The sequence below is a fragment of the Gavialis gangeticus genome, unplaced genomic scaffold (assembly GCF_001723915.1).
Source record: "Gavialis gangeticus isolate Ggan-Ray unplaced genomic scaffold, GavGan_comp1, whole genome shotgun sequence".
Lineage (NCBI taxonomy): Eukaryota > Metazoa > Chordata > Crocodylia > Gavialidae > Gavialis > Gavialis gangeticus.
The window spans coordinates 79292674-79313629 of NW_017728993.1; the positions used below are offsets into that span (position 1 = coordinate 79292674).

The 20956-nt window shown below is 37.6% G+C and overlaps 1 long non-coding RNA gene across 1 annotated transcript in view; it reads right to left on the bottom strand.

Moving 5' to 3' along the window:
• Positions 1–20956, bottom strand: part of LOC109287096 — a 115992-nt gene that overhangs the window by 94474 nt on the left and 562 nt on the right. The window lies entirely within an intron of this gene.

Sequence of the window (20956 nt, forward strand, 5' to 3'; positions counted from 1 at the left end):
CCCCCCCCCCCCCCCCGCTTCTAGCCTAAGCCATTGCAGACATGTGCCTGAATTTTCTCAGTCCAGAGATAATTTCTGTCCAGTTTCAAACCAGTTCAGTCTAGGCGGGTTATACTAACCTGCAAAGACTGAAGCAATTCAGGCTTCTTGAATGTCTATCCCTAGCCTTAAAGACAACCCTCCAATAACTACATTCTATACATGGGAAATCATAACAAATTTATGAATTTTCCATTTACAGAATCCAATTGTTGGTGGGTTGTCTTAAGTTCAGAGTTGTCTTTGAGTTGGATAAATAAGATATATAACATTTGAATGAAATGTAAAAGTTTGTGTTGGAACTGCTTACTAGCAGGAGATGAAGGCAAATATAAAAGCCTCAGCCATGGAGCTAAAGAATGAACAAAGAGGATTTAGATTTTCTGTGTTACTTGAATATGTTGCCTGAGTTAGCAATGTGACACATTTTTGCTGTTACAGCTTTCATACCAAAAATGTATTTATAAGGACTTAAGACCAGTGAGAGAAGAAAAACAAAACAAAGATTTACATAAATGAAATATAGTGTAATTAGAAATGCGATAACCTCCTATTCTACAAGAGCCTTAGTTATAATAATAATAATAGGTTTGAATCTTGAAAACTATAAAGTTAGGATTATAATTAACTTCTTGGTATATTCTCCCTATAGCTGTACTGGATAATACTCAGACTTATGTCTACATATTTTCTTTTGCATTTCAGCTGATACACATTCCTAGTTGGCGGGTTCACTATTGTATATATGGAAAATGAGATTGTATGTATTAACAAGAGGATAGAGTTGAAATATTTTGAATGTCTTCATTCTGTTAATGGGGGACAGATTTGGATAAATGAGGAAAAAGATTTAATTTCTAATTCAGTTATTTGTAACATAATGCACTGGAACAAACCTTTCCTTGACCTTTACTAGAAGTTTGGAATAAATCAAAGCACAACCCAGAATTCAAATTGCCCCTAAGCTTTATAGCGTTTTGGTTGATGGTAGTTTTTCTGTAGACATCTAGGAAAGAGGGAAGTATTCAGTAAAGCTATTTATTCTATCCCATTTAATACAGAGTTATAAGTCTGAGATCAAAGAATTATTCTTCTTTCTCAAATCTGTACAAAACAAGAGGAGTTGTTTTTTTCTGAACATAAGTAACTTCATACATTATGCCTAATGTCAAGTACATGAGGTTAAATGCATGATAAATTTTCATAAAATTTAGGCCTAAGCCTCACACCTGTGCAGGCCGTGGAGGGAAGCATACAGAATGATTGCGATTGTATTTGTGTTGGTTTTTTTGATGCCTGATAGAAAGTTGTCTGTGTACTTTGACAGGCCCAGTATATTCAAATGTGTTTAAAAATCCTGAGTATATATGTAAACCCTGATCCACCTTGTGCTATTCTTTAGTAATTTAGAAGTGAAAAATGGTATCATGCCTGCCAAAAATTGGTCAAATATATAACTGATTTTCAAGCTGGCTGAGTACATGATACAGTGTTCTTTCATCTTCAGCTGAACCTGTACATCTGGGATACACCTGAACCTGTACATCTGGGATACACTAAAGCTAGGGCTGTTCCTGTTTTAAGTCACTTTCCTGCCTCAGGGAGGGTGGTAGAGGTGGTCGTCTTTTAGGAATGGTTTGTTGTACTCACTAAGCACAGGAAGGTATGCACTTTGGTTTTCTTAAATGTGTCTATTTTGATGGGATGGGAGTACAAAAATAAAGATAACATCAATAACCAATAAACCAGGTGTGCTTGGAAACCTCTATGACCAAAACTTTCTAACTCATCTTCTTCAGCAAATGAGTCAAGACCTTAGATGGTGATTTATCTAATGTTATCCTTGACAGAGAAGGAATGGAGATACTGGCACACTGCTCTGTTAAACAGGGGCATTGACAACCAACCTGCTGTATCTCATTAGCTAAGAACAGTGTAGTTTTAACGTGTACTCTATTACTTGCAATTCAGGTTCCTCTTACTGTCGCTCATGAAAATTCACCTTGATTTGTTTACTGTAGAGTTGGTTCTGCTCTATGCACCCCTTTGGGCTAAAATGCTAGAGTAAAAAAATCCTTTCTGTGTGAAATGCACATCCCTGCCACTTATTGGAAATCATAGCTTCACATCCTTCTTTCAGTTCTTGCACAGTTATAGCATAAGACTCAAAACAGTGCATTCATTAGGAGTCAACCTGTAGCTTTGTCACAGCTTTTCTTTTGCCTTCATCTGTTTCAAGTATCTGTATGCCAAAGATATCCAAGGAGACTAAAGGTTTTGAGAATGGTTTATCCAGTTATTAAAACTGGCCCTGATTCAGAAGCAGCATTGTTCCAACTTGAAGTCAGTGGCTAAGCTTCTTCTAGCTCCTCCAGAAACTCGGCCAAAGAAACTTCACAGCTGTTTGAAAACAATTCCATTCCAGAACTGCCAAGGATAAGCAAATATAAAAGCTTTTCACCTTGATGGGAGTGTTATAACTAAATGTAAGAAAAATGTAGGAGTCGGTGACCAGTCACGTGTGAAGTCAACCCAACCCTCTCTTTCCTTCAGTCCCACTCCATGATCAAAAACCATATGGTTGAATTTCAAAGCAGACAGTCTATATCACAACTTAAGGATTCCTTTGATTGCTAGAAGCCATTGAATAAAAGGCTATTTTAAAGCCATGAAGTATGTTCTCCAAAACAATCCAGTTTAGAAATTCCAAGGCCACATCTGTGAAGAACTGTATGAAGATGAATAAGCATGATTTTCACAAAAGGATCTATGCAAAAATACTATGTCACTCTAAATCTCTTATAGGACACTAGAACTAAAAGAACAAATGGTGTCTGTAGACTGGAACTGAATTGAATGATACAGGTAGAATAAATGATGCTGAAATGAGTATTCAACCAGAGTTACTATAGTAGGGTATACTATACTATACTTGCAATATGATCAAGATGGCTTTTACCTATGCTCACAAAATTAAGATTTTTGTCAATGATCACATCCTAGATATTAACTATTTGACTGGCACTGGTGTTGCAATTATAACAGTAACTAAACCTGATCATCAGAGGTAGGTGAGTAATAAGACATTTAGTTACAAATTTGAACTTAATTAGTCCATGCCTTGTTCTTGCTGCTGCCCTCAAGAATTAAGGGGCCTGATCTCATGCACTTCCCCCTTACAGTATTCAACTTAAAGGCATCTCTGAATTCTTTACAGCACACTGTTATGCATCTCTGCACAACAGTTGTCTTGGCCCATCATGGCTCTAAACAAACATCCAACTAATGTAGATAACCTTCAACATACTTTCCTTACTAAAAATTTATACATGTTTCTCACTTGCATGAGGTCAAGCAGAACAGCTTACCGTGACCAATTTATCAAACTTTTCATTTAAAATAGAAGACAAAATACAAAACTGAGTTCACAAATAACATAACGCTTTTCTCTGCTACTATACAACACAATCAACCCATTATTAATATTTCTTCCTTGGGTACTGGTGTAGCTAAATTTCTACTTTCTTGGTTACAGCAAAAATTCTTACTTCCTGTCTTTTGACCTACCTTGCTTTGTCACACCCACATTTACTTGGATGTCTTCCTATGCTGTGAGGTTTGCAGTAAATAACCTCAAGTCCACTGGCACTGTGGAGAAAATGCACTGAGCTGCAGTTGAGGGAAAGACTGACAGTACAATCTGATCTCTTTTTCCTCCCCTTAATCAGCCTCCACCGAAAATCCCTTTTTAACCTTTCCACTTAGCCATTTCCATTATCTTTAATTATCATTCCAACATCTTTGTTGATTCTTACTACTATGAGGGTGGGGAGGGAGTATAGTTCACTCTTCCTGATTTCCTGGGACTTCTTAGCCAGAACCTAAATCTTTCTTGTTCTTCCTAAAGAAATGTGAATTGAAGCAGAACTCAGAACTGGCTGAGAAATGCTTCTTTCTCGTTCTGTCTTCCAGTTCCCCTAGTGTATCTTTCCAAAGTATTCTCATCACAGCTATTAAACTCTGCTTAAGCCTTTCCAAATGATCATGTGAAGAATTCAAATAAAGCCAGAGAAAGGGCAAAGAACGAAACTTCTGCCAAAAAAGAAAAAAAAATCTCTGCAATTGTAATTTCTGTGGTTCTCTGGTAATCTGAGTACATCAGTTAGATCGATGAATCCCCACTTCCACTGGGAGTGGTTGTAAAAATGGAAGAGGGCTGCTCTCAAAAGGTGTACTTCTCAAGAGTATGATAGTTTCCAAAACCAAACCTAGGCAGTTGCTTTTCTGGAGACTATGGGGATCCCCCTTAAAGCAGTGCCCTTTGGTTACTGTGACAAAATTGACAAAAAACACAAGTTTGGAATCCTATCAACCACTAATAGATTTTGAACATTCCTTCCAATGGCTATGACAAACAGGCTTTCCCCAAAGACCTGAAGAAACATCTATGTTCCTCTTTCCAAGTTCCTCTTTCAAATCATAGAGGCAAGTTTGTGTCAGTGTGATAGATAAAACCTACTGCAGTCATCTTATGTGCTGCTAAAATCAATACAATCTGGAATAATCAGCTGCCCAACTTCAGGTTACCTCCTGACAGCATTCAGAATTGCCTTTTTTGTTTTTAGGGGGGTTTGGGGTTTTTTTTCTTGTTTTTTAAATTGATTTTTTTTAAAGAAAATGTTAAATAAGTTGGAAGGAAAATACAAACGCTCTTCTCAGATTAAGTCTTTATTTTTGTTGCTTCTTACATGTAGGAAATGAGCTTCATGATTCTTCAAGATGTCCAAAAAATGTTAACATGACACTACATAAAATGTATTGTTCATACTTTCTAAATTATTTGGAATCTTGTGCTAACAGAATGCGAACAGATAGAAGATTTAAATATTCATGTTAATTCAAAATTACCCAAGATGTCTTTCTGAATAGGGAGCTATAGAAAATGCAAGCCTCTTCCTTGTGCATTTTCTGAAAGGTGTTAAACATCTCAGCAGGCATTTCGGTATCTACATTGGGTAATAATTATACTACCCCAGTCATTTGATGGTCACTTATCTTCATTTTGGTTAGACTGATTTGTTTTTAGCTCTTGAACGCAATATGTACATAAATCATCTAACCTAAACTGGTAATAAACATATCCCTCTGAAGTCATTATTTTTCTCTGGTCTTTACTTTCTAATAGTACAGGCATGTAAAACGTAAATCAAACTTGAGCCTAAGTGAATGTTTTAGCATGCAGTCTTTAAAAAGACCCACAAAAAGCAAAGATGAGACTTTATGGATGGATATAACTATAGCAGAGAGTAAACAGGATAAGAATCTCAAGCAACCTGTTCTTGGACAAATCTCTGTACAGATGTCCATAAAGATGACAATATTTAATGAAAGGCCAGAAGTTTTAAGCTGCTTGTTAAATGACTAGTAGGGGGAAAAGGATAGTCTGTATTTTATTAATATTATATGTTCCTTTTTTTTAACTAGGTTATGAGTTTCATAGAAAATGCATAGTTATGTTCTCTTGCCTGTAAAAGCACACAGTCATTGCAGTTATGCTACCTTTGACCCTTAAGAGAAGTTCCACTAGAGTGAACTTGGAACAGAATTCAGGGAGACTGTGAATATGTTTAGACAGCTGGTACACTCAGGCCTTCTTAAGGAAACGGAAAACAATATAGATGGTCTTCATTCAGAAATGTGCTCAAGTAATAAAAAATGTCCAGTGTCTCCATATATAGGATGACATTCTTCAGTGAATTTCATACTTGGCATGAAATCAACTATAAAGTTTCAGACAGAAGAACTTAAAAAGAAAGCCTTTGATTTTTCTTTTTCCCCCATGCTGTTTGACCTCGCTTAATTCACATTAATGCAGCAAAAGAAATGTTAGCCAGTAACATTTCTACATTTAAAAATATTGAACGATTAACCTTTGGAAAGACAGGATGTGCATGGTTGTAATTTCTGCCTGCTCTCCTTTGTTGAGCTATGCTAAAACTAGAAAAGGAGTAGAAAATCTACCGAAGAGGGACTGAAGTTATACAACAGCAGGGCAGAGTCTCCTCTCTTCTCAGGATTTCGATTTGACATTTTCTCCTTGCCCCGGGTGATATCCGTTCCAGAACAGACTTTGTGGCTGAGCACAGACATTAAAAACGCTTAAGGCAGAACTGATCCAATCTACATGAGTTTCTCTAAGCTGCATAGGTTGAATCAGGAGCAAACAGAATGTAAGTTCACCCTTTGGTAGGAGGAGGCAGGCAGAAACCTGTGCTGTCCAATGCCAGAAGGCAAGGGTTGCTCTTGCATACTTCTGTGTCCCGGACATTGCCAAGGGCAGCCAAGCACAGGTGAGCAGAGACCATCTCTGATTGGCTGTCACACACACATCCTCAACCCCCCGCTCTCACCCCAGACCCTCCCCTGTGCCCCTTGGAGCAACAGGTGGGGGTGGGGGGAGGCTGGACTGAAGGCTTCGGCTCTGTCAGACCATAGCTTTCTGCCCAGCCATGGCTCTTGGCTCAGCCAGTAGGTAACTTGGAGCAGGTGGTGGGGAAAGGGAGGAAAACAGAGGCCCCCATCCCACTAGACCCAACCAGAAGAGCTTGGAGGGGTGCATGGCAGGGGCTCCCTCTCTCCACTGATGACTGGCCCAGAATGGCTTTTGACTCCAGCCCTGCCCCTGCTAGCTCTTAGCGTGCTGGGGCAGAAGGCAAAGGAGAGTGGAGACTCCTGCCCCCCAAGATGGCAGGGGCTGGGCTGGAGATAGAAACTGCTCTGGGCCAGTCAGTTTGGAAGAGGGAGAGCCTGTACTGTGCGCACCCCTCCAGCTCTTCTGGCTAGGTCTATGGGGTTAGGGACCTCTGCTCCCCCACCCCCTCCCCACTGCTGCCTGGCTTGGCTGGCAGGTGACGGCAGGGTGCTGGGCTGGGGAGCAGAGGCACTGCTGCCTCCAATCTGTGACAGCTCTGGGGCAGGGCTGGCCTGGCACTCAGCCAGAGCAGATGAGCACGGGCAGAGGCTAGCCACTCACCCTGCAAGTGTGGGTTAGCAGGGCCTACAAAGAGTCCTGGGATGCCAGAGGACTACAACCTAAGCTGAGTCAGGAGGGGATCTGGAACAAAAGTTTAATAGACTGGTCTAACTTCAGCTGACTAAATCTGATACTACATCCACGCAGGTCCATCTTAGGCTGGGTTCTGCCATTTTTAAACCAGCCTATGTGCAGCGAACTTCTGTTCTGTTAGAGTTTAGACCAGTTTATGATCACATACCCTGGTTTATATGTAATTTCTGTATGTAGCCTAAATGTTGATACTTCAAAATTAATCTTCTTCAATCTTTGTGCACTACTTGAGAAGTGGGAAGGGAAAGGGAAGGACAAGGAACACCTGTAGTAAAGGGTAGGTGATGGAGGAAAATGGCTCGGGGAACAGGTCTTAATTTAAAAAAAAAATAAGAAGGAAACTGTCCAAAACCTACTGAACTCAATGAAGTCCTGCCAGTTTCAGTGGCCTGTGGGATGAGGTTGTAAGACCTCTATGCTCAAGAGTTTCTGAGACCGTGCCACAGGCTCCTATTATATTAAAATCAATACACCTTATGGGATGCTTTAGATACTTCTTAGCAACTCTGGGTGAAATACCGGTCCTTTTGAAATAAACAGGATTTTCACCCATGTGTTTAGATTGTGATTCTTCAGCACCTTTTTTTAAAACTCCAGCAGACTTTCCTATAGGAGAGGATCATGTAGTCTAAAACCATTTGAGTACAGAAACTCCAGCAAACATAGATGAGTGCAGCATGTCAAATGTTTTCTCAGTAAATTGATCTCTTTAGAATTCACCAGAATTGACCCTTCTTATTGATCCTCAAAAGCTTTAAGAACTTTGCAGGCTACAGAAAGTGCTAATGCATATTGCTTGTAAAGGGAGAGAATATGAGAAGACTTGACTCAATCTTTTGAATATCTAATTTATCCATAAATATATAATTGACTTTTGCCTAGTGGCTTATAAATGGCTTAGATAAACTGATTTTTGTCATGGTAAAAAAGAATTTTGTTTCCACATATACACCCAAAGGATTAATACATTTTACACTCACGGTTTCTTGTATCATTGTAAGAAAAAAAAGAACACAGCAAACACCCCCACTTGATCTGATTAGTGTCCTAGTCACATTGTTTATTTTATCTCATTAGTGAACAGATTCACAAACTGTTGTAATATAGTGTATGAAATGTGACATTTTTCTGAACTTCAACCCAAAATACATTTTATTTCCAATTTCTTTTGTACTTTCTATATGACTAAGAATTCAGGATTTGGTATCATTTATTCTGAATTAAAGCAAGCTGTAAATAGCCCCCTGACTTGCATCTTTGAAAAAGGCACAAGCTTTGACAATTTGTCAAGTGGCTCGCTCTTCGTTTCTTGCTTAAATGTGACTAGTAGGCTTGTCTGAAAAGGGGTCTTAATAAACTGACCAAACTCTGCTAATGAACCCATGGTGAAATTAGTTAAATTTAAATGCTGGTGCTGATGGAGCTTTCATAATGAACAATAATTTTCTGGATGAAGTTATGCAAGCCTTAATTGTATCTTAAGCATGAACTTTGCTGTACGAAGTCAAATTGTCTCATGCCAAGTGGTGGGGAATACTAGCATAGGGAGCTGTCAAAATACCTAAAGGATGGATGTGAAATGTGAACTTAACCCAAAATAATAATAATAATAAAAAAAAGAAAATTATGAATGTAAGAAACCAATAGGTGAACAAAAAGGAAGCTTGGATTTAAAAATAAAATGCTGACAGATTATCCCCTCAAATTTAAAATATCTTATTTCCTTATATCTTGACTCAATGAAATTTGATGGGACTACATATTAGCTTTATTTTATGTTCTGCCATGTGATGCAAATAGGTTTGTCTTTAGTTTTGCAAGTTTACACTATATGAAAGAGTAACTCTCAGAATAGTTGCAGTCAAAAACTTATTCCTGCAGCCTGGAAGACCAATTAGACATGGGGATGGCTAAGCAGTGGAAAGAGATCTGTCCTGCTAATGTAAGATAGAACAGCTGAGGATTGGTGGGGCAAGACTGTTATTTTTAAAATTAAGTAAAATAGGTGTTTCCTGCTCTTTGCAAAACTTGCTGTATGTTGGTTCTTTTGAGTATAGAGTTGCAGCTGTCCTGCACCCATTACATGTCTTGTGTTTTCCCTCTCCCTCTTTTTTCTCCTTTGGTTCTACTGCAGCATAGTACAGGGCAGTCTGTTTTCTGGGGAAAATGCTTTAAATAATAAAACAAAAGTGAAGAAAAAGAGAAGGGAAACACCAGTGCACACATTATTTGTGGGGGTGCAGATGGAAACAGGCGCAGTCATTCTTTCAGATGTCATTGTATTTGTTTGTTTTAATGTGGAGCAGAGATTAACTCAAACTTGGAGAAGACCTATTTCTGAAATTCTTTCTCAGGTAAGTGTCTCACTGTGTACAGTGGCTGTTTTACTGGAAATCAGCCTTCAGAATCAACCCCGGTTCTGGAAAGCTTCCAGAAATGTTGCTTTTGGCCCTAAACAAAACATACTTGCAACTTGCCTGTTTGTTTATGTGTCACCGGTTATTCATAGTTAAAGTTATGCTGTCATACAGGAACATTTACCCAATTTTATATCAACCCACTGAATTACTTTTGAAAGCAGTAGATAGTAACAAGGGAGGTGCACGTATGCAAGACATTTACTTTAGAGCTGCCTACTTAGCTCCACAGTAAAGTCTCCAATGTCTATACATGTGGCTTGATTAGGCTGCAGGAAATTAATTGACTTTGCCACAGGTTAGTATTTGTAAACACAAGTACTATCATATGCCAGCATTTTTAGTGTGCAGCAATGCATGTGTAGACACTAACAGGGAATTAGGGTGTTTCAGTGTGGGGGCTCCTGTTGGCTCTCACTGCAGCACTCTTGTGCCCCAGCCAGACCCTTGGTAGCACATTGACAAGTCACAGCAGTCCCAGGCTTGCAGCCTGATCCCCCAGACTCCTTGCCAGCTGGGGCTGCTCTGAGTTGGCTCAACATGCTCTGGTCCCAGGCACATGTATAAATGTGGCACCTAGGAGAAACAAACTATAGCACAATATGCCCTGGAGTTTATTGTGTTGTATTAACTTCATGTGTCGATGCACCCGGGCTGAATGAAACAGCTAAGAAAATGCACCGTGATTTTTATTAGACTGCCATTCTAATACAGTGCTAGACAAGATCTACTAATGTTCTCAATCATCTATTTGATTTTACTCATGTAATTTAACTACTCTGTCAACATTATCATATTTCAACCAGTGATTCTCAACGAGGGCGCTGTAGCACCCTGGGATGCCTTGAGATCCTTTCAAGGATGGCCATGGGTTGCCATACAAATGGTTGGGACTGTTGAGTGTACAAACATGATTTATAAAATAAACTCAGTAATTTCAAATAGGAATCTATGGTGGAAGAAACTTTTTAACCTGTTGTGATCTTCCTTATTTCTTTGCAAAAGAGGAATTGCTCTATTATTTTTTCCATAGTTAATAAAAAAATGAAAACCTAACAGCTGGCATTTTCTGAGGGGTGCTTTAAGTCTAATGAGAGGTGCCTTGAATCTAATGAAGGGATATCTTGAGTCTAGAAAGGTTGAAAGCTACTGCTTTAAACCACATCTTTTTTGTCAAGGCTTCTGCTCAAATCCTATCATCCAGCAAAATGCATAGTAGTTACCCAAAAATATTATTATTTTACGAGATATCCAAACAAATATAGCTTAGTTCAGTCTGTTAAATTCTTGTCCCCATTACAAGCAAAGTAAGATAGTTTTCTCAAATGTGTTGCAAATCTATGGAAGACAGTCTGAAACCATGGCCATGGGTGGCACCAAGGAGAGATACAGACCATCCTGGGAAGCACCCAAGCTATATTCATGTCATGTAGAATAAAGGTAAGAAGATATTTTACCAATTAGCAATTTAAATGAATTTATATAATTAAAGAGCTTCTAGGTCATAAAATAAATATGAACTTATTGGAATCGTATTTTGGTCCAAATGTCTACAAAATTAAATGTGAGTGCTTTCCCCCATATACAGTAAACCCAAATTTAGAGGTTTTCTTACTAGAAATAGTATGCACTGTTACTTGAAACTGTCTATTTCAAGGCCATTTCCTTGGTGTTTCCATCATAGACCATGTTGTTTCTGGTCCACAATTTGAATTTTCATCTGTGCCAAATATTGTCTTGACAAATACACTTGACCTTTAAGTGAAACTAGGCACATACCACCTGCACTGAATTTGTGCTGTAAAATAGCGAAAGACCCTTCAGCAGAAAAAGTCTCACCAGAAACCAATTCCAATTGCGTAGTATAATATCTTATTTTAATATCAATTTGCATTAACAATCTGATTCTTAATTTTAATCTATTCTTAGCAAAGCAGAATTGATGAGGTGTTAACAACTGAACTGCTAACTGGAAAACTCTGTGTGCTGAGAAAAAGCTGCCCAGCTCAGGAAATTGAACATAAATATGACATCCAATAAACCCTTTCCCACTTTTTCCTGATACTTTTGCAGCCCAAATATTTCAAAATGAGATAGAACCAAAAAGGAGAACTGCCTTTGAATTTTTCCCTGAACTTTTAAAACCTTTGACTTGAACATCATTCTAAAGTAAGCTGAACCAGAACAACCCCAAAACAAAAGCAAAGCAACAACCAAAAAAAAGATTTCATCTACCAGTGCAGTTCTCTCTCAGGTGGAACATAGCAGCTACCATGCATCAACCCTCATGTAAAAATGTAAGATGAGAACAATCCACCCAACTGAAACCAAAATGAAAATTTAAACAGCAGAATGTAGTTATATATGGATTTATTAGACAAAAGCATAAAATACTCAAGGAAAAGGAAAGCATTTGAAACCTCAGATGCTGTCAACATAGAAATGAAAATAGCTTAGGTAAATTATTTAACCCACTGACAACGATATTCAAATTCTATACCAAGAATTCTCCTCAAAATACTCAGAAACAAAAAACTGAACTTAAATCTGTAACAGACACTTCCTCAACCAAATATAACAGCGAAAAAGGCCCTACTGCATGCCTTGAGGAATAAGCAGACCTAGACAATTTTGGATAAACTATAGGTCTTTATCTTTAGAATTTACTCCTACCACAGAGAATGCATACCCCTTGCTCCCTCTTTTAAATCAAACCCCTCCACTGAATGCAACTGTGTGGCAGTATGGCACAGAGGAAGAGACCAGTAGGCAAGTTCAAGCCATTTAGGCTTATAAATGTCAAATCCATAACTTTTAAGTTCTGCCCCAAAGCAGATAGTCAGCATAGATATGAGTACAGGTGGTATGTTTCCAGCTGCTGGACTATCTTAATTTTCCAGTTGAATGAAACTGTATCCCCATATAGAGTGCATTTTAGCAATTGCATCTTACGGTGGAAAAGTCATAGTAGCTTAGTTGCATCTGAAAGAAACAGTCATATTCTCTTAGGGTGACATGGATAGAGAAACTATATCTCTGGAGAAGGCATTTAACAAAGCAGTAGAAAAAAATGATCTTTCAGAAAGTATTACAGAAGTTGTAATGGGCACTAATTTTAAGACATCACATGTACATCTTGTCTGGATCATGATGACCTCAGTAGCCCGATTTAATATGCATTATTTTTAATAATAATTTACTAGATATGCTGGGTACACACAAAAACATAACATATGCCATGTTATGTTTATCTGAGATGTTATCTCATGTATAATATAATATAGTCAAGAAATATCAGGATAAATTCATCCAGGTATCTTTCAAAATCCCAAACTGTATACTGACTTTATATTGTAACATTTGCTTTATCACTAAATTATAAAACTGTTATTATGTTTTTAAATTTATAGCAGTCAAGAAATAATTAATAACAGAACAAAAAAATCAATTGGCTTCTGAGAAGATCAGTTAGACTAAGTGCCTCTGCTGTTTTGTGGCAATATACACTCTTGTTTTTGTTTCACATTTCCATGGCAAAGCAAATTAATTTAATAGAGATCAATAATGTTGTTGCTGTACATAGCATAGCCTTGCTATAATTTACCATGCTGGTGAATGTGCCATATCGGTTTAAATTTAATTTTGCATCTTTCTACGTAAACCTGTATTCTTTCAGATATGGCTTTTCTTTTTTATTTAATGTAATTTCACAATACCCAATAGTAGAAATATGCATGAAAGAAATCCCTTTATTAAGAAAAATTACTAAGCCTTGATGTTGTGTGTGAGAGAGGGATGTTGCTGAATAAAATCCTCTGTGCACTTTGCTGTGTGGATGAAACCTGCACAAACTTTCGAATAATGTTAAAGCACTTGCAAAAATGTTGCACCTGGAGCAGGGAGGAGTGAGGAGGGCAAAGGTCAGCATTAGGCGTTAAGGCACTGACTAAACAGACTTTACACTCGGTGAAAAGTCCAGACAACCCCTGCAGTGTCATCTTACAACTCTGGTTTTCTTCTTTTCAAGGCATAGTAATCCATAAATACACCCAAGTCACCAGCAGCTTAGCTCTCCTTTTTCAACCGCCTTTCATTTTTTCCACTTACATAAAGATCTGAAATGTTAACCCTTTATATGTCTTTTGATCAACCTTGCGAGCCACTTTAATTTCCATCTACTGTTGTTCACTAGACTTCTCTTTTTTAAACCCTCCCGCTTAGAAATGATCCTTCTGCAGAAAAAGGCTTTAAAATCATCTAGAAATAATAGTTGAAAGTAAGTTAAATATTAACATACAGACAACGTACTAGAAAATCATCAGATTTTTTTTAAGAGTGTATCATACAACTCTCCAAATAATTTAACAGCACCCTTTTTCTAAAGACCATTATACAGAAAGGCTTTACATCACATTCCAGGCAAAAATGTACAATGCTGTGCTTTTAGCATTTGGTAATTTCAGGCTTGGAAGAAACAGATTTTGGGTGGGACAAATTTCACCCTCTCCGTTTTCATTTAAAAAGGCACAGAAGGAATATTTCTACATGGTGGTTAAAAAACAAACAAAAACATTGCTTGTACTTGTGTCATATAATTAAACCTTTCTGTATGATTTATATTGTTTTTACCACCTGGAATCGTGAGACCAAACTGATTTTAATCATTTTATCTAGTCCTGTTACCCACATCCTATGGGAAGACTGGGTAAACTGCTAATGCAGTCTGGTTACTTGACAGTAAAAAGAGGCTGATGAAATGCATCCCATCAATAGCTTATAGACTACTACATATTTTTCTTACTTCCTCTTTTTATCCTGTGCGTTGTATGAGTCTGAAGTTCCACACAGGATATTCCCCCCAACCCCTTTCTCACCACTCCACCCTTTCTGAGAAGCAGACAGGAGATAAACAGCAAACCTGCTACAGTCCCATATTCTTAATGGATGTATATAACTCTTGAACAACACTAACTAAAAGACATTTGAAAGCGTATGAGTGCTACTTTCATACTATGCATAAATATTGATTAATGCAAACACTCAATAGAGAGAATGAATGTGGTGTTCTTTTGTGCAGAACACCATTGTATTCTTGTCTACAGGCACACAAATTTAAAACTGTTGCAGGTCGGTACATGCGATTCAGAGAGCAATTTTATTTCAGCACAAAATGGCGGCCTGAAAAAAAAAGTACTTTTAATTCCACAGGCTCATTTGATTTTTGTTACAGTGCCGTGATTTTTAGAAACACCCAGCCATGGATTTGTAATTCAGTCAGTTTACTGACTAACTAATAAAAGCACCTTTCTCATCTTCACCTGTGTCACACTACTTTAGGTGTAAGAGGGAGCAGGAATCTAGCTCCGGATATTTACCATTTGAACTGTCAGAGGGATTTTGTAGGGACCAAAGACCTGTTTCAGAAAGGTACTTAACCACATGCAGCACTTCTAAGCATGGGAGTAGTCCTATTGAAATCAATGGGTCTCCTCTGATGCTTTAGACATTGGCATGCATTTAAAAGCATCCCTGAATCAGGACCAATGTCATAATAGTGGTGTAGTTACTGCTTAAATTACTGGAACAATTTACTGAATAAGGCTCCATTCCACTTCAGAATCAAGCCCTGCCTGACAGTAGAAGTAGGTGTAGGATGCAATGGCCCAGATGCAATAATATCACTGTCACTTATCTTTACTAAATACTACGAGTATTTTGCTTGCTTGTAGCAAAAATGTTACATCCAAATAAATGAAACATTTAAGAAAACTAAACTAAATATGAAGTCAAGCACCAATTTAAAAATACATGTTTTACCTTTTCAGCTAAAGAAAGTACAATTCTCACAAAGTTTTGTACAGCTAATGGACCCAATCTTATGGTTTCCAGTGGAAATTTTGCATAAATATAATGTTTATGTCCTGTGCTGTGGTATTTCAACCTAGGCCCTGCAGCAGTAATTGCGTATTCAAAGCACTAAACCTATAACTATAAGGTATATGACTGAATAGCCCTACATTTTGAAGATCTGGAAATTGAGGCAGAATGGTTAAGTGACTTGCCCAAGGCTATGCAGCAGCTTCTTGGAGAAGCTGGAATGAGGACTTTGCTACTACACTGAAAAATTAGAGAAAATGCATTGGTTCTCCATTTTATGTTTTCTAGGGTAGTCATTAGTTTATGCATTGTTTCTGATCCTAAGATCTGTGTGTACAACAGTTAAAAAAATAAGCTGGCTGCTACTTTTTATTCTTCAGTCTCTCTCTCCTTTAGTCTCCTTTATCTCATACCTGAAAATGATAGAGGTTTTAATGAACGCCTAATTAAATTTAAGAAAAGAATTATAGTTAAGCTAAGATATTGTTATAAAAGCAAGTGAACATCCATTTGTCAGCAGTAACCAGAGTCTTATGGAAGAGTGATTTCTTGATTTGGGGTTGAGTGATGGCATAAAAAGTTGACTATTCAAGCATTATGGAAGACCAGGCCTTGAATGGTAAAGGAATTCTATATTTAATACTCATGATAACAACAAATTTGCTCTTTGATATTTGTTTAATTATAATATTAGGCATTTTTTTTGCTTTCATTTAGGTTTTTTGCATTCCCTTCTCTAGTTTCCTTAGTCTACATATAAGTCGATAAAATGGATACAAGTAGATTTAGGAGTGTGTATGCATCTTTTGCACACTGTACTTGTTAAATCTCAGTAAATGTGTTCTACTAATCCACAGTATATATCTTATTAAACCCAAATTAAATTGTAGGCGAGAACATTATGGTGAAATCCATGTCAATTTTATTTATAATTACTGTGGGTGCATACATATATATGTTTACACAGGCAAGCTATTGATTATATCATTTTGGCACACATTTGTCTGGTTCAGTCTACAGTTCAGAATGTGTATTACATGCATGCTCTCACACTTAGATAAACTACTGATAATTAAATAGTTCAGATGCTGTGGTTATGGGCTCCGTTATTTAAAAACCCCCAACATTTTGGTGGCATTCTTTTAAAATAGAAAAGTATCACCTCACTTGCACCTTCCAATTTCAGTCAACAATGGGTAGAAATCCACCCTATTAAAATTCTCATATTCCTTCTCCTAGTGCCTCCTTTCTTTGCGTTTTTGTATAATGACGAAGAATAAATAAGAACCTGTTTGCCTAGATGTGAAATAACTTTTTTTCTTATCGTTGCTACACATATAAATAAAGAAGAACTTGCAGTGATTTTTGTCTAAGTACAGCTAGTTTTGCAGTTGTATAACCAATATAAATTAAATATTCTTAATTATTTCAGCTCTGGTTAGAAAGGATACAAGACAAAGGAGAGATTGATGCAGTGTGCCTCACAATGGCTCTACTGATTTCTCCACTAGCCCTTCCTCTGCACATGGTCAATTAGAATTGAAAATCCTGTGCTGATTTCATTCGCTGGAATTTTTAAGCAGGTCAGGAAGAAAGATGTTATTGAAAGGAAAAGTCTCATCTAAATAAGAAAAGAACACGTGGCCATCTGGTCTAACTATACCATACTAAAAATCATTGCGACTCAGCCATAGTCTTGGTCTTTGCAACAGTTTGCCAAAATATCAAACAGAAACCTGTTTACTTTAAAATACTCTGTTTTTATCTGTAAATATGCAATGCACATTTCATTTCCTATCTGTGAGGCATGAGCTCATTTGACCCCATTACCTTACTGAGCTTGCCTGCATTTCTGGCAAGTAAAGTTTCAGTCTATCTCAGGTTACTTTTGCTTATAAGGGTGTCATGGAGCAACCTATCTTGGAAAAGTTTTAAGTGTTATGTTATCCTGGGGAGTTTCTTCTTGTATCTGATGTTTGCAGTTATACTTAAAGGAGGAAGGATTCAAGCAGAGGCAATGTATTTTATTTTTTTTTATTTTTATTTTTTTTTCCTGAAACCTCATGAAAATTTGGAGTCTCTACTCACTGTACTGTGGTGTTTACACAGCCAATTGCAGACCACAGGCTAACAGGCCATGTGGGACAGATATCAAACTCTTCATTTTGTATGGACTAGAGTAAAAAATATGCATGAATATTTTCACGACTGCTTTGTTTTAACATCAGCAACCATTTAGGAGTATGAAGAACGAGTTAGCCAAACACACAGGCCAAAACTTTCAAATATGAATACCCAGACTCCTTGAGGACACAAATTAGTCTTCTAGATCCATATTTAGGTGCCTAAGTAAAGGTGCCAGAATCTGTAACTCCCACTGGTCTCATAGGACTCGCTGAACACTCAGTGGTCTTGTACGTTGGGTCACTTTATTTAGGCTCTTAAATTTACACCCCTATATCCATGCTTAGGTACCCAGGTTTACAAATCTTGGCTTTTTCTCTTGAGTTGCAAAAACATATTTCTCAAACTGAACAGACACTACATAAATGTAAATTTGGTAATTGAAAAAAATCACTTCCGTTTCAACTTGCCCATAATGCTGTACATTTGCAGATGTATGTAGCATTTTTGGCATTATGAAATGAACAAAAAAAAAGCTTGAATGTGAAATATAAACTAAAGAGTTTATTTTTTAGTGACAATACCAGAAAGAGATTAGCACACGCGTACTGGGGCAACTGAAGGAAATGCAAAGTGTTTGTGTGTGTGTGCACGCACACATACCTCACATATTCATCAGTGTATTGAATTAGTTATTGTTTTGACTATCAAATAAGATGTGCTTAATTGTTCTTCCAGGAAAATGTTATATACATTTTTAAATCACATAAATCTGAATTCCAATACATCCTTCAATTTCGTTGTCTTATTTTTTTTTTTAAATATGTTTTCTGGAAATCTTTACTTCTGTTGGGGATTTTTGTATGTAGCTGTTAGTTATTTCCAATTTAGTAACTCTATGTGTTTTCTCTACTAAAACGTTCTACTAAATACCTTAACAAACTGCTTAGCTTACAAAACTCAATCTATTGGTATGTATAGTGGGTTCCATTTTGTGGCTAATTTATGGGGTTGGGTGAATGAATGAGTATAAAAGTTTGTAACATTAAAGGAACACCGTAAGAAGTCTTTTTTTTTTTTCTTTCTAGATGTTACTTGATATTTTGAGGAAAACATTTCTGTGAACCTTGTTAGGGTGTATATTGAAAACGGCATACCATGTTCGTGTGTTTTAAGTGCTGTTTGCAGAAACCACTTAAAATCTCATTTGTGCACCTCCCTCCCATCACTGCTGTCAGGATACAATGAAATACATTGCAGTTTAAGAAAGTTAAATTGCTAATCCATTTATTTAAAATTAAATGGAAAAAAGATTTAAAACAAAATAAGATTCCTTCTTTCTTCTGGCTGTCTGTACTAACCTCACCCATGTCCCCACACCAAGCTAATGCACGTAACTATTTTGGTGAGTGTCATTCAAAAGAAACTTTCTGAAAGAGATGACACAGCCAATCAGTGCTTCTCCTGAGCTATGCAGTAACTGCATAACCACTGGAAGGTCAGTGCTTGCAAGACTAACTACCTCAAAAAAAACCCTCAATTTGGACATCATCTACCTAGTGTTGGAAGGTGCCCAAAATTAGGTCTCTGCATAACATCGATGCATGTGTATGCACACATGTATATTTTTATAGGAAACTATATACATGTGTATAGTGTCTCTACTGAAGGGTATGTTACTAATGTGTACAATGTATGCAACACATGCATGTAACATACTAGTACATTGTTTGTAGACCAAATAAAATTTAACGCAATATACTGGAGCAATAATGCATGCATATAGATGTATCATAAAGGAGTATGTGTGCATTATGTGTTATTTTAGAGTCATGCTAAATTTAAAAATGAGCCTGACCACAGTAAGGTAAAGAGAAGCTGTTTTGTCTTTAATCTTTATGCAGTATGGGTAAGACTTCCACGCCTGATCTACACATAGCAGAGGAATCGGCTAGCCATGCACTGCATGCAGGCTCCTTGATTGTAGAGGGGGGGGGGAATCTGGCTGGAATCCAGACAGGCTAGCGTAGCGCTCTGTTGATCATTATGTCTAGCCTTCAGGTGTCTCAGCTCACCGTGGGCGGCGGTTGGGGGAGGTGTAGATAACAGGAGGGCAGACAAAGAAAAAGAAATGGTGTATTTTAAAAAATCATGTACAAGATTTCACGTCAAGTTCTTCTCTTAAAATCTATATTTTTGGGTTCCTTTTACCATCATACAAGCAGGCAAGCGTCTACCCAGGAAGATTTATTTAAGCCATAATTAGCAGAGTCTGAAGTCTTTCAACAATTTTTCTTTATTAGAGTTAATATTCCTTTGGAAACAAAAGTCTGATCATCTTTCACTTGGGAACTGTATTCACTTCATGCTTTATTAGAGGCTCAGTCTAGCTGAGTCTGCATCAGGTTTCCATTGTCTTTTCTTCTCTCCCTTTTTCCCCCCCCACCCTTTCTGATTGTTTTTTCAGGGTGTAACTTTTTTTTAATAGAAGATTTATCAGATGAGTCTAGTCAAATAGGATCCTATGAGGGTTATTTTTATTTGAATACAAAATGATAAATTGGTGTGTACCACATTATCCATTGGGATTCAATTTCTTTTCTAAGTGTGTGTGTGGGGGGGGAGAGCCATGCTTTGTCTGTTGCTTCTGTTTGAGAACTCTCGTAAATCTTGCACAGAAAGCAACTTCAATCTAACCCAGTCTTCTGGTGAGCAAAGATCTGGGAGGCAAATGAAAAAGCATTGTTATGAGTGTCTTATTATTTTCCCACCCTCACTCCCCCTTCTGATGTTTTTCTGTATAGAGCCCCACACCCCTACCCAACCCATCAGGAATTTGAGTAAATTCTTTCTACATGGAAGGCAGGATCCAGAGATATTTAAAGCAGCCTGCCCCAGCCTCTCTTCACATTCAACAATTCCAGATTAAAATATTACTTCTTTTTTTTAAATGCTGCCATAAACCCTCCCCTCCCCACCCTGCACCAAGAACACTGAACGGGGTGGGATGGGAATCTTCCTTAACTTCATTGTTCAAGATGTAAGAACTGTTCGCCCCAAAGTGTCTCCACTGTCTTTCATAGCTAATTATAATAACTGTCAGATGTCTGGAAAGTCTGGACTGTCCTTGCTAGCATAGTTAGTTTGCCTTTTTTCTTCCCTCCTTTGGGACAAATTGAACCTGACCAGATGCGAGCGCAAATAAAAGTGAACAGCTTACGCGCGCGTGCGTGCGTGTGTGTGTGTGTCTGTGTGTGTGTAGGGGTGGGGGGGGGTTGCCTTCATTTTTCTTTATGAACAAAGCAGCATGCTGGCTATGTTAGGAAGCAGTGTGGCAGGAGATTCTCATGCAGACACTGCCCTAAGGGATAAG